Raw genomic sequence first — 13,479 nt, forward strand, 5'->3', positions numbered from 1 at the left:
ATAAAGTCCATGGATAATATCAAGAAACCACAAAGCAGAGCCTGTAGCAAGACCTGGGGTTGAGTTAACCATAACACAAGAGGATATTTCTGATTTGATCCAGTCATATCCGGACAAAGTGTTGTGGAGCTGGTATGCACTGGACTCAGATAATCACCGTCAAAGTGGTTTTGGAGTAAAGCAAACTCATTTTCTTGGTCACGTGGATAAAAGCCATGGTTACAAATATAAATATCATATTTGTTTGCAGCAATTGCTCGAGCTTTCTTCCTAGAAAACAGGAATGTTTTGAGTTCGTGTCTTCATGTGGAAGTCATTAGTGTTTCCCAGCACAAAAGAAAATAGTCCCTGCTTACATTCATTCAAAACCATAAAGTCCATGGATAATATCAAGAAAGCACAAACACAGAGTCTGTAGCAAGGTGGATTGAGTTAGCCATAACACAAGAGGATATTTCTGGTTTCATCCAGTCATATCCGGACAAAGTGTTGTCGAACTGGTATGCACTGGACTGAGATAATCACCGTCAAACAGGTTTTGGAGTAAACCAAACCCATTTTCTTGGTCAAGTGGATAAAAAGTCATGTTTCCAAATATAAATATCATGTTTGTTTGCAGGAATTGCTCTAGCGTTCTGCCTAGCAGACAAGAATGTGTCGAGTTTGTGTCTCCATGTGGAACTAATTAGTTTTTCCCAGCACAATAGAACATACTCCCTGCTTAAATGCATTCAAAACCATAAAGTCATTGTTAATATCAAGAAAACACAAAACAGGGCCTGTAGCAAGATCTAGGATTGAGTTAGTCACAACACAAGAGGATATTTCTGGATTCATCCTGTCATATCCGGACAAACTGTTGTGGAACTGGTATGCACTAGAATCAGATAATCACCGTCAAACAGGTTTTGGCGTAAACCACACCCATTTTCTGGGTCAAGTGCATAAAAAGTGATGTTTACAAATATAAATATCATATTTGGTTGTAGCAATTGCTCTAGCTTTCTGCCTAGAAAACACGAATGTGTTGAGTTTGTGTCTCCATGTGGAAGTAATTAGTGTTTCCCAGCACAAAAGAAAATAGTCCCTGCTTACATTCATTCAAAACCATAAAGTCCATGGATAATATCAAGAAAACACAAAACAGGGCCTGTAGCAAGATCTGGGATTGAGTTAGTCACAACACAAGAGGATATTTCTGGATTCATCCAGTCATATCCGGACAAAGTGTTGTGGAACTGGTATGTACTGGACTCAGATAATCACTCTCAAACTCCTTTTGGGGGAAAACAAACTCATTTTCTTGGTCAAGTGGATAAAATGTGATGCTTACAAATATAAATATCATGTTTGTTTGCAGAAATTGCTCTAGCTTTCTGCCTAGAAAGCAGGAATGTATTGAGTTTCTGTCTCCATGGGGAAATAATGAGTGTTTTGCAGCACAAAAGAAAATATCCCCTGCTTAAATGCATTCCAAACCATAAAGTCCATGGATAATATCAAGAAACCACAAAGCAGAGCCTGTAGCAAGACCTGGGGTTGAGTTAACCATAACACAAGAGAATATTTCTGATTTGATCCAGTCATATCCGGACAAAGTGTTGTGGAGGTGGTATGCACTGGACTCAGATAATCACCGTCAAAGTGGTTTTGGAGTAAGGCAAACTCATTTTCTTGGTCACGTGGATAAAAGCCATGGTTACAAATATAAATATCATATTTGTTTGCAGCAATTGCTCGAGCTTTCTTCCTAGAAAACAGGAATGTTTTGAGTTCGTGTCTCCATGTGGAAGTCATTAGTGTTTCCCAGCACAAAAGAAAATATTCCCTGCTTACATTCATTCAAAACCATAAAGTCCGTGGATATTATCAAGAAACCACAAACACAGAGTCTGTAGCAAGGTGGATTGAGTTAGCCATAACACAAGAGGATATTTCTGGTTTCATCCAGTCATATCCGGACAAAGTGTTGTCGAACTGGTATGCACTGGACTGAGATAATCACCGTCAAACAGGTTTTGGAGTAAACCAAACCCATTTTCTTGGTCAAGTGGATAAAAAGTCATGTTTCCAAATATAAATATCATGTTTGTTTGCAGGAATTGCTCTAGCGTTCTGCCTAGCAGACAAGAATGTGTCGAGTTTGTGTCTCCATGTGGAACTAATTAGTTTTTCCCAGCACAATAGAACATACTCCCTGCTTAAATGCATTCAAAACCATAAAGTCATTGTTAATATCAAGAAAACACAAAACAGGGCCTTTAGCAAGATCTAGGATTGAGTTAGTCACAACACAAGAGGATACTTCTGGATTCATCCTGTCATATCCGGACAAACTATTGTGGAACTGGTATGCACTAGAATCAGATAATCACCGTCAAACAGGTTTTGGCGTAAACCACACCCATTTTCTGGGTCAAGTGCATAAAAAGTGATGTTTACAAATATAAATATCATGTTTGGTTGTAGCAATTGCTCTAGCTTTCTGCCTAGAAAACACGAATGTGTTGAGTTTGTGTCTCCATGTGGAAGGAATCAGTGTTTCCCAGCACAAAAGAAAATATTCCCTGCTTACATTCATTCAAAACCATAAAGTCCAAGGATAATATCAAGAAAACACAAAACAGGGCCTGTAGCAAGATCTGGGATTGAGTTAGTCACAACACAAGAGGATATTTCTGGATTCATCCAGTCATATCCGGACAAAGTGTTGTGGAACTGGTATGTACTGGACTCAGATAATCACTCTCAAACTCATTTTGGGGGAAAACAAACTCATTTTCTTGCTCAAGTGGATAAAATGTGATGTTTACAAATATAAATATCATGTTTGTTTGCAGCAATTGCTCTAGCTTTCTGACTAGAACACATGAATATGTTGAGTTTGTGTCTCCATGTGGAACTAATTAGTGTTTCCCAGCACAAAAGAAAATATTCCCTGCTTAAATTCATTCAAAACCTTAAGTCCTTTGATAATATCTAGAAATCACAAACAAAGTGTCTGTAGCAAGATATGGGATTGAGTTTTCACAACACAAGTGGATATTTCTGGATTCATCCAGTCATATCCGGACAAAGTGTGTAGAACTAGTATGCCATGGACTCTGATAATCACGGTCAAACTCGTTTTGCAGTAAAGCCAACGCATTTTCTTGTTCAAGTAGATAAAAAAGTGATGTTTCCAAATATAAAAATCATGTTTGTTTGCAGGAATCGCTCTAGCTTTCTGCCTAGAAAACAGGAATGTGTTGAGTTTGTGTCTCCATGTGAAATTAATTAGTGTTTCCCAGCACAAAAGAAAATATTCCCTGCTTAAATGCATTCAAAACCATAAAGGCCATTGATAATATCAAGAAAACACAAAGCAGGGCCTTCAGCACTCCCTGGGATTGAGTTAGTCAAAACACAAGAGGATATTTCTGGTTTCATCCAGTCATACCCGGACAAAGTGTTGTGGAGCTAGTATGCAATGGACTCAGATAATCACTCTCAAACTCATTTTGGGGGAAAACAAACTCATTTTCTTGCTCAAGTGGATAAAATGTGATGCTTACAAATATAAATATCATGTTTGTTTGCAGCAATTGCTCTAGCTTTCTGAGTAGAACACATGAATATGTTGTATTTGTGTCTCCATGGGGAACTAATTAGTGTTTCCCAGCACAAAAGAAAATATTCCCTGCTTAAATTCATTCAAAACCTTAAGTCCTTTGATAATATCTAGAAACCAAAAACAAAGCGTCTGTAGCAAGATATGGGATTGAGTTTTCACAACACAAGTGGATATTTCTGGATTCATCCAGTCATATCCTGACAAAGTGTGTAGAACTAGTATGCCATGGACTCTGATAATCACGGTCAAACTGGTTTTGGAGTAAAGCCAACGCATTTTCTTGTTCAAGTAGATAAAAAAGTGATGTTTCCAAATATAAAAATCATGTTTGTTTGCAGGAATCGCTCTAGCTTTCTGCCTAGAAAACAGGAATGTGTTGAGTTTGTGTCTCCATGTGAAATTAATTAGTGTTTCCCAGCACAAAAGAAAATATTCCCTGCTTAAATGCATTCAAAACCATAAAGGCCATTGATAATATCAAGAAAACACAAAGCAGGGCCTTCAGCACTCCCTGGGATTGAGTTAGTCAAAACACAAGAGGATATTTCTGGTTTCATCCAGTCATACCCGGACAAAGTGTTGTGGAGCTAGTATGCAATGGACTCAGATAATCACCGTCAAACTGGTTTTGGAGTAAACGCAACTCATTTTCTTGTTCAAGTGGATAAAAAGGCATGTTTACAAATATAAATATCATGTTTTTTGCATCAATTGCTCTAGCTTTCTGCATAGAATGCAGGAATGTATTGAGTTTCTGTCTCCATGGGGAAATAATGAGTGTTTTGCAGCACAAAAGAAAATATCCCCTGCTTAAATGCATTCCAAACCATAAAGTCCATGGATAATATCAAGAAACCACAAAGCAGAGCCTGTAGCAAGACCTGGGGTTGAGTTAACCATAACACAAGAGGATATTTCTGATTTGATCCAGTCATATCCGGACAAAGTGTTGTGGAGCTGGTATGCACTGGACTCAGATAATCAACGTCAAAGTGGTTTTGGAGTAAAGCAAACTCATTTTCTTGGTCACGTGGATAAAAGCCATGGTTACAAATATAAATATCATATTTGTTTGCAGCAATTGCTCGAGCTTTCTTCCTAGAAAACAGGAATGTTTTGAGTTCGTGTCTCCATGTGGAAGTCATTAGTGTTTCCCAGCACAAAAGAAAATATTCCCTGCTTACATTCATTCAAAACCATAAAGTCCATGGATAATATCAAGAAAGCACAAACACAGAGTCTGTAGCAAGGTGGATTGAGTTAGCCATAACACAAGAGGATATTTCTGGTTTCATCCAGTCATATCCGGACAAAGTGTTGTCGAACTGGTATGCACTGGACTGAGATAATCACCGTCAAACAGGTTTTGGAGTAAACCAAACCCATTTTCTTGGTCAAGTGGATAAAAAGTCATGTTTCCAAATATAAATATCATGTTTGTTTGCAGGAATTGCTCTAGCGTTCTGCCTAGCAGACAAGAATGTGTCGAGTTTGTGTCTCCATGTGGAACTAATTAGTTTTTCCCAGCACAATAGAACATACTCCCTGCTTAAATGCATTCAAAACCATAAAGTCATTGTTAATATCAAGAAAACACAAAACAGGGCCTTTAGCAAGATCTAGGATTGAGTTAGTCACAACACAAGAGGATACTTCTGGATTCATCCTGTCATATCCGGACAAACTGTTGTGGAACTGGTATGCACTAGAATCAGATAATCACCGTCAAACAGGTTTTGGCGTAAACCACACCCATTTTCTGGGTCAAATGCATAAAAAGTGATGTTTACCAATATAAATATCATGTTTGGTTGTAGCAATTGCTCTATCTTTCTGCCTAGAAAACACGAATGTGTTGAGTTTGTGTCTCCATGTGGAAGTAATTAGTGTTTCCCAGCACAAAAGAAAATAGTCCCTGCTTACATTCATTCAAAACCATAAAGTCCATGGATAATATCAAGAAAACACAAAACAGGGCCTGTAGCAAGATCTGGGATTGAGTTAGTCACAACACAAGAGGATATTTCTGGATTCATCCAGTCATATCCGGACAAAGTGTTGTGGAACTGGTATGTACTGGACTCAGATAATCACTCTCAAACTCATTTTGGGGGAAAACAAACTCATTTTCTTGCTCAAGTGGATAAAATGTGATGCTTACAAATATAAATATCATGTTTGTTTGCAGCAATTGCTCTAGCTTTCTGAGTAGAACACATGAATATGTTGAGTTTGTGTCTCCATGTGGAACTAATTAGTGTTTCCCAGCACAAAAGAAAATATTCCCTGCTTAAATTCATTCAAAACCTTAAGTCCTTTGATAATATCTAGAAACCACAAACAAAGCGTCTGTAGCAAGATATGGGATTGAGTTTTCACAACACAAGTGGATATTTCTGGATTCATCCAGTCATATCCGGACAAAGTGTGTAGAACTAGTATGCCATGGACTCTGATAATCACGGTCAAACTGGTTTTGGAGTAAAGCCAACACATTTTCTTGTTCAAGTAGATAAAAAAGTGATGTTTCCAAATATAAAAATCATGTTTGTTTGCAGGAATCGCTCTAGCTTTCTGCCTAGAAAACAGGAATGTGTTGAGTTTGTGTCTCCATGTGAAATTAATTAGTGTTTCCCAGCACAAAAGAAAATATTCCCTGCTTAAATGCATTCAAAACCATAAAGGCCATTGATAATATCAAGAAAACACAAAGCAGGGCCTTCAGCACTCCCTGGGATTGAGTTAGTCAAAACACAAGAGGATATTTCTGGTTTCATCCAGTCATACCCGGACAAAGTGTTGTGGAGCTAGTATGCAATGGACTCAGATAATCACCGTCAAACTGGTTTTGGAGTAAACGCAACTCATTTTCTTGTTCAAGTGGATAAAAAGTCATGTTTACAAATATAAATATCATGTTTGTTTGCAGAAATTGCTCTAGCTTTCTGCCTAGAAAGCAGGAATGTATTGAGTTTCTGTCTCCATGGGGAAATAATGAGTGTTTTGCAGCACAAAAGAAAATATCCCCTGCTTAAATGCATTCCAAACCATAAAGTCCATGGATAATATCAAGAAACCACAAAGCAGAGCCTGTAGCAAGACCTGGGGTTGAGTTAACCATAACACAAGAGGATATTTCTGATTTGATCCAGTCATATCCGGACAAAGTGTTGTGGAGCTGGTATGCACTGGACTCAGATAATCAACGTCAAAGTGGTTTTGGAGTAAAGCAAACTCATTTTCTTGGTCACGTGGATAAAAGCCATGGTTACAAATATAAATATCATATTTGTTTGCAGCAATTGCTCGAGCTTTCTTCCTAGAAAACAGGAATGTTTTGAGTTCGTGTCTCCATGTGGAAGTCATTAGTGTTTCCCAGCACAAAAGAAAATATTCCCTGCTTACATTCATTCAAAACCATAAAGTCCATGGATAATATCAAGAAAGCACAAACACAGAGTCTGTAGCAAGGTGGATTGAGTTAGCCATAACACAAGAGGATATTTCTGGTTTCATCCAGTCATATCCGGACAAAGTGTTGTCGAACTGGTATGCACTGGACTGAGATAATCACCGTCAAACAGGTTTTGGAGTAAACCAAACCCATTTTCTTGGTCAAGTGGATAAAAAGTCATGTTTCCAAATATAAATATCATGTTTGTTTGCAGGAATTGCTCTAGCGTTCTGCCTAGCAGACAAGAATGTGTCGAGTTTGTGTCTCCATGTGGAACTAATTAGTTTTTCCCAGCACAATAGAACATACTCCCTGCTTAAATGCATTCAAAACCATAAAGTCATTGTTAATATCAAGAAAACACAAAACAGGGCCTTTAGCAAGATCTAGGATTGAGTTAGTCACAACACAAGAGGATACTTCTGGATTCATCCTGTCATATCCGGACAAACTGTTGTGGAACTGGTATGCACTAGAATCAGATAATCACCGTCAAACAGGTTTTGGCGTAAACCACACCCATTTTCTGGGTCAAGTGCATAAAAAGTGATGTTTACCAATATAAATATCATGTTTGGTTGTAGCAATTGCTCTATCTTTCTGCCTAGAAAACACGAATGTGTTGAGTTTGTGTCTCCATGTGGAAGTAATTAGTGTTTCCCAGCACAAAAGAAAATAGTCCCTGCTTACATTCATTCAAAACCATAAAGTCCATGGATAATATCAAGAAAACACAAAACAGGGCCTGTAGCAAGATCTGGGATTGAGTTAGTCACAACACAAGAGGATATTTCTGGATTCATCCAGTCATATCCGGACAAAGTGTTGTGGAACTGGTATGTACTGGACTCAGATAATCACTCTCAAACTCATTTTGGGGGAAAACAAACTCATTTTCTTGCTCAAGTGGATAAAATGTGATGCTTACAAATATAAATATCATGTTTGTTTGCAGCAATTGCTCTAGCTTTCTGAGTAGAACACATGAATATGTTGAGTTTGTGTCTCCATGTGGAACTAATTAGTGTTTCCCAGCACAAAAGAAAATATTCCCTGCTTAAATTCATTCAAAACCTTAAGTCCTTTGATAATATCTAGAAACCACAAACAAAGCGTCTGTAGCAAGATATGGGATTGAGTTTTCACAACACAAGTGGATATTTCTGGATTCATCCAGTCATATCCGGACAAAGTGTGTAGAACTAGTATGCCATGGACTCTGATAATCACGGTCAAACTGGTTTTGGAGTAAAGCCAACACATTTTCTTGTTCAAGTAGATAAAAAAGTGATGTTTCCAAATATAAAAATCATGTTTGTTTGCAGGAATCGCTCTAGCTTTCTGCCTAGAAAACAGGAATGTGTTGAGTTTGTGTCTCCATGTGAAATTAATTAGTGTTTCCCAGCACAAAAGAAAATATTCCCTGCTTAAATGCATTCAAAACCATAAAGGCCATTGATAATATCAAGAAAACACAAAGCAGGGCCTTCAGCACTCCCTGGGATTGAGTTAGTCAAAACACAAGAGGATATTTCTGGTTTCATCCAGTCATACCCGGACAAAGTGTTGTGGAGCTAGTATGCAATGGACTCAGATAATCACCGTCAAACTGGTTTTGGAGTAAACGCAACTCATTTTCTTGTTCAAGTGGATAAAAAGTCATGTTTACAAATATAAATATCATGTTTGTTTGCAGAAATTGCTCTAGCTTTCTGCCTAGAAAGAAGGAATGTATTGAGTTTCTGTCTCCATGGGGAAATAATGAGTGTTTTGCAGCACAAAAGAAAATATCCCCTGCTTAAATGCATTCCAAACCATAAAGTCCATGGATAATATCAAGAAACCACAAAGCAGAGCCTGTAGCAAGACCTGGGGTTGAGTTAACCATAACACAAGAGGATATTTCTGATTTGATCCAGTCATATCCGGACAAAGTGTTGTGGAGCTGGTATGCACTGGACTCAGATAATCAACGTCAAAGTGGTTTTGGAGTAAAGCAAACTCATTTTCTTGGTCACGTGGATAAAAGCCATGGTTACAAATATAAATATCATATTTGTTTGCAGCAATTGCTCGAGCTTTCTTCCTAGAAAACAGGAATGTTTTGAGTTCGTGTCTCCATGTGGAAGTCATTAGTGTTTCCCAGCACAAAAGAAAATATTCCCTGCTTACATTCATTCAAAACCATAAAGTCCATGGATAATATCAAGAAAGCACAAACACAGAGTCTGTAGCAAGGTGGTTTGAGTTAGCCATAACACAAGAGGATATTTCTGGTTTCATCCAGTCATATCCGGACAAAGTGTTCTCGAACTGGTATGCACTGGACTGAGATAATCACCGTCAAACAGGTTTTGGAGTAAACCAAACCCATTTTCTTGGTCAAGTGGATAAAAAGTCATGTTTCCAAATATAAATATCATGTTTGTTTGCAGGAATTGCTCTAGCGTTCTGCCTAGCAGACAAGAATGTGTCGAGTTTGTGTCTCCATGTGGAACTAATTAGTTTTTCCCAGCACAATAGAACATACTCCCTGCTTAAATGCATTCAAAACCATAAAGTCATTGTTAATATCAAGAAAACACAAAACAGGGCCTTTAGCAAGATCTAGGATTGAGTTAGTCACAACACAAGAGGATACTTCTGGATTCATCCTGTCATATCCGGACAAACTGTTGTGGAACTGGTATGCACTAGAATCAGATAATCACCGTCAAACAGGTTTTGGCGTAAACCACACCCATTTTCTGGGTCAAGTGCATAAAAAGTGATGTTTACAAATATAAATATCATGTTTGGTTGTAGCAATTGCTCTATCTTTCTGCCTAGAAAACACGAATGTGTTGAGTTTGTGTCTCCATGTGGAAGTAATTAGTGTTTCCCAGCACAAAAGAAAATAGTCCCTGCTTACATTCATTCAAAACCATAAAGTCCATGGATAATATCAAGAAAACACAAAACAGGGCCTGTAGCAAGATCTGGGATTGAGTTAGTCACAACACAAGAGGATATTTCTGGATTCATCCAGTCATATCCGGACAAAGTGTTGTGGAACTGGTATGTACTGGACTCAGATAATCACTCTCAAACTCATTTTGGGGGAAAACAAACTCATTTTCTTGCTCAAGTGGATAAAATGTGATGCTTACAAATATAAATATCATGTTTGTTTGCAGCAATTGCTCTAGCTTTCTGAGTAGAACACATGAATATGTTGAGTTTGTGTCTCCATGTGGAACTAATTAGTGTTTCCCAGCACAAAAGAAAATATTCCCTGCTTAAATTCATTCAAAACCTTAAGTCCTTTGATAATATCTAGAAACCACAAACAAAGCGTCTGTAGCAAGATATGGGATTGAGTTTTCACAACACAAGTGGATATTTCTGGATTCATCCAGTCATATCCGGACAAAGTGTGTAGAACTAGTATGCCATGGACTCTGATAATCACGGTCAAACTGGTTTTGGAGTAAAGCCAACGCATTTTCTTGTTCAAGTAGATAAAAAAGTGATGTTTCCAAATATAAAAATCATGTTTGTTTGCAGGAATCGCTCTAGCTTTCTGCCTAGAAAACAGGAATGTGTTGAGTTTGTGTCTCCATGTGAAATTAATTAGTGTTTCCCAGCACAAAAGAAAATATTCCCTGCTTAAATGCATTCAAAACCATAAAGGCCATTGATAATATCAAGAAAACACAAAGCAGGGCCTTCAGCACTCCCTGGGATTGAGTTAGTCAAAACACAAGAGGATATTTCTGGTTTCATCCAGTCATACCCGGACAAAGTGTTGTGGAGCTAGTATGCAATGGACTCAGATAATCACCGTCAAACTGGTTTTGGAGTAAACGCAACTCATTTTCTTGTTCAAGTGGATAAAAAGTCATGTTTACAAATATAAATATCATGTTTGTTTGCAGAAATTGCTCTAGCTTTCTGCCTAGAAAGCAGGAATGTATTGAGTTTCTGTCTCCATGGGGAAATAATGAGTGTTTTGCAGCACAAAAGAAAATATCCCCTGCTTAAATGCATTCCAAACCATAAAGTCCATGGATAATATCAAGAAACCACAAAGCAGAGCCTGTAGCAAGACCTGGGGTTGAGTTAACCATAACACAAGAGGATATTTCTGATTTGATCCAGTCATATCCGGACAAAGTGTTGTGGAGCTGGTATGCACTGGACTCAGATAATCAACGTCAAAGTGGTTTTGGAGTAAAGCAAACTCATTTTCTTGGTCACGTGGATAAAAGCCATGGTTACAAATATAAATATCATATTTGTTTGCAGCAATTGCTCGAGCTTTCTTCCTAGAAAACAGGAATGTTTTGAGTTCGTGTCTCCATGTGGAAGTCATTAGTGTTTCCCAGCACAAAAGAAAATAGTCCCTGCTTACATTCATTCAAAACCATAAAGTCCATGGATAATATCAAGAAAGCACAAACACAGAGTCTGTAGCAAGGTGGATTGAGTTAGCCATAACACAAGAGGATATTTCTGGTTTCATCCAGTCATATCCGGACAAAGTGTTGTCGAACTGGTATGCACTGGACTGAGATAATCACCGTCAAACAGGTTTTGGAGTAAACCAAACCCATTTTCTTGGTCAAGTGGATAAAAAGTCATGTTTCCAAATATAAATATCATGTTTGTTTGCAGGAATTGCTCTAGCGTTCTGCCTAGCAGACAAGAATGTGTCGAGTTTGTGTCTCCATGTGGAACTAATTAGTTTTTCCCAGCACAATAGAACATACTCCCTGCTTAAATGCATTCAAAACCATAAAGTCATTGTTAATATCAAGAAAACACAAAACAGGGCCTTTAGCAAGATCTAGGATTGAGTTAGTCACAACACAAGAGGATACTTCTGGATTCATCCTGTCATATCCGGACAAACTGTTGTGGAACTGGTATGCACTAGAATCAGATAATCACCGTCAAACAGGTTTTGGCGTAAACCACACCCATTTTCTGGGTCAAGTGCATAAAAAGTGATGTTTACCAATATAAATATCATGTTTGGTTGTAGCAATTGCTCTATCTTTCTGCCTAGAAAACACGAATGTGTTGAGTTTGTGTCTCCATGTGGAAGTAATTAGTGTTTCCCAGCACAAAAGAAAATAGTCCCTGCTTACATTCATTCAAAACCATAAAGTCCATGGATAATATCAAGAAAACACAAAACAGGGCCTGTAGCAAGATCTGGGATTGAGTTAGTCACAACACAAGAGGATATTTCTGGATTCATCCAGTCATATCCGGACAAAGTGTTGTGGAACTGGTATGTACTGGACTCAGATAATCACTCTCAAACTCATTTTGGGGGAAAACAAACTCATTTTCTTGCTCAAGTGGATAAAATGTGATGCTTACAAATATAAATATCATGTTTGTTTGCAGCAATTGCTCTAGCTTTCTGAGTAGAACACATGAATATGTTGAGTTTGTGTCTCCATGTGGAACTAATTAGTGTTTCCCAGCACAAAAGAAAATATTCCCTGCTTAAATTCATTCAAAACCTTAAGTCCTTTGATAATATCTAGAAACCACAAACAAAGCGTCTGTAGCAAGATATGGGATTGAGTTTTCACAACACAAGTGGATATTTCTGGATTCATCCAGTCATATCCGGACAAAGTGTGTAGAACTAGTATGCCATGGACTCTGATAATCACGGTCAAACTGGTTTTGGAGTAAAGCCAACGCATTTTCTTGTTCAAGTAGATAAAAAAGTGATGTTTCCAAATATAAAAATCATGTTTGTTTGCAGGAATCGCTCTAGCTTTCTGCCTAGAAAACAGGAATGTGTTGAGTTTGTGTCTCCATGTGAAATTAATTAGTGTTTCCCAGCACAAAAGAAAATATTCCCTGCTTAAATGCATTCAAAACCATAAAGGCCATTGATAATATCAAGAAAACACAAAGCAGGGCCTTCAGCACTCCCTGGGATTGAGTTAGTCAAAACACAAGAGGATATTTCTGGTTTCATCCAGTCATACCCGGACAAAGTGTTGTGGAGCTAGTATGCAATGGACTCAGATAATCACCGTCAAACTGGTTTTGGAGTAAACGCAACTCATTTTCTTGTTCAAGTGGATAAAAAGTCATGTTTACAAATATAAATATCATGTTTGTTTGCAGAAATTGCTCTAGCTTTCTGCCTAGAAAGCAGGAATGTATTGAGTTTCTGTCTCCATGGGGAAATAATGAGTGTTTTGCAGCACAAAAGAAAATATCCCCTGCTTAAATGCATTCCAAACCATAAAGTCCATGGATAATATCAAGAAACCACAAAGCAGAGCCTGTAGCAAGACCTGGGGTTGAGTTAACCATAACACAAGAGGATATTTCTGATTTGATCCAGTCATATCCGGACAAAGTGTTGTGGAGCTGGTATGCACTGGACTCAGATAAT

This window comes from Lepus europaeus, chromosome 6 (genome assembly GCF_033115175.1).
Source record: "Lepus europaeus isolate LE1 chromosome 6, mLepTim1.pri, whole genome shotgun sequence".
Lineage (NCBI taxonomy): Eukaryota > Metazoa > Chordata > Mammalia > Lagomorpha > Leporidae > Lepus > Lepus europaeus.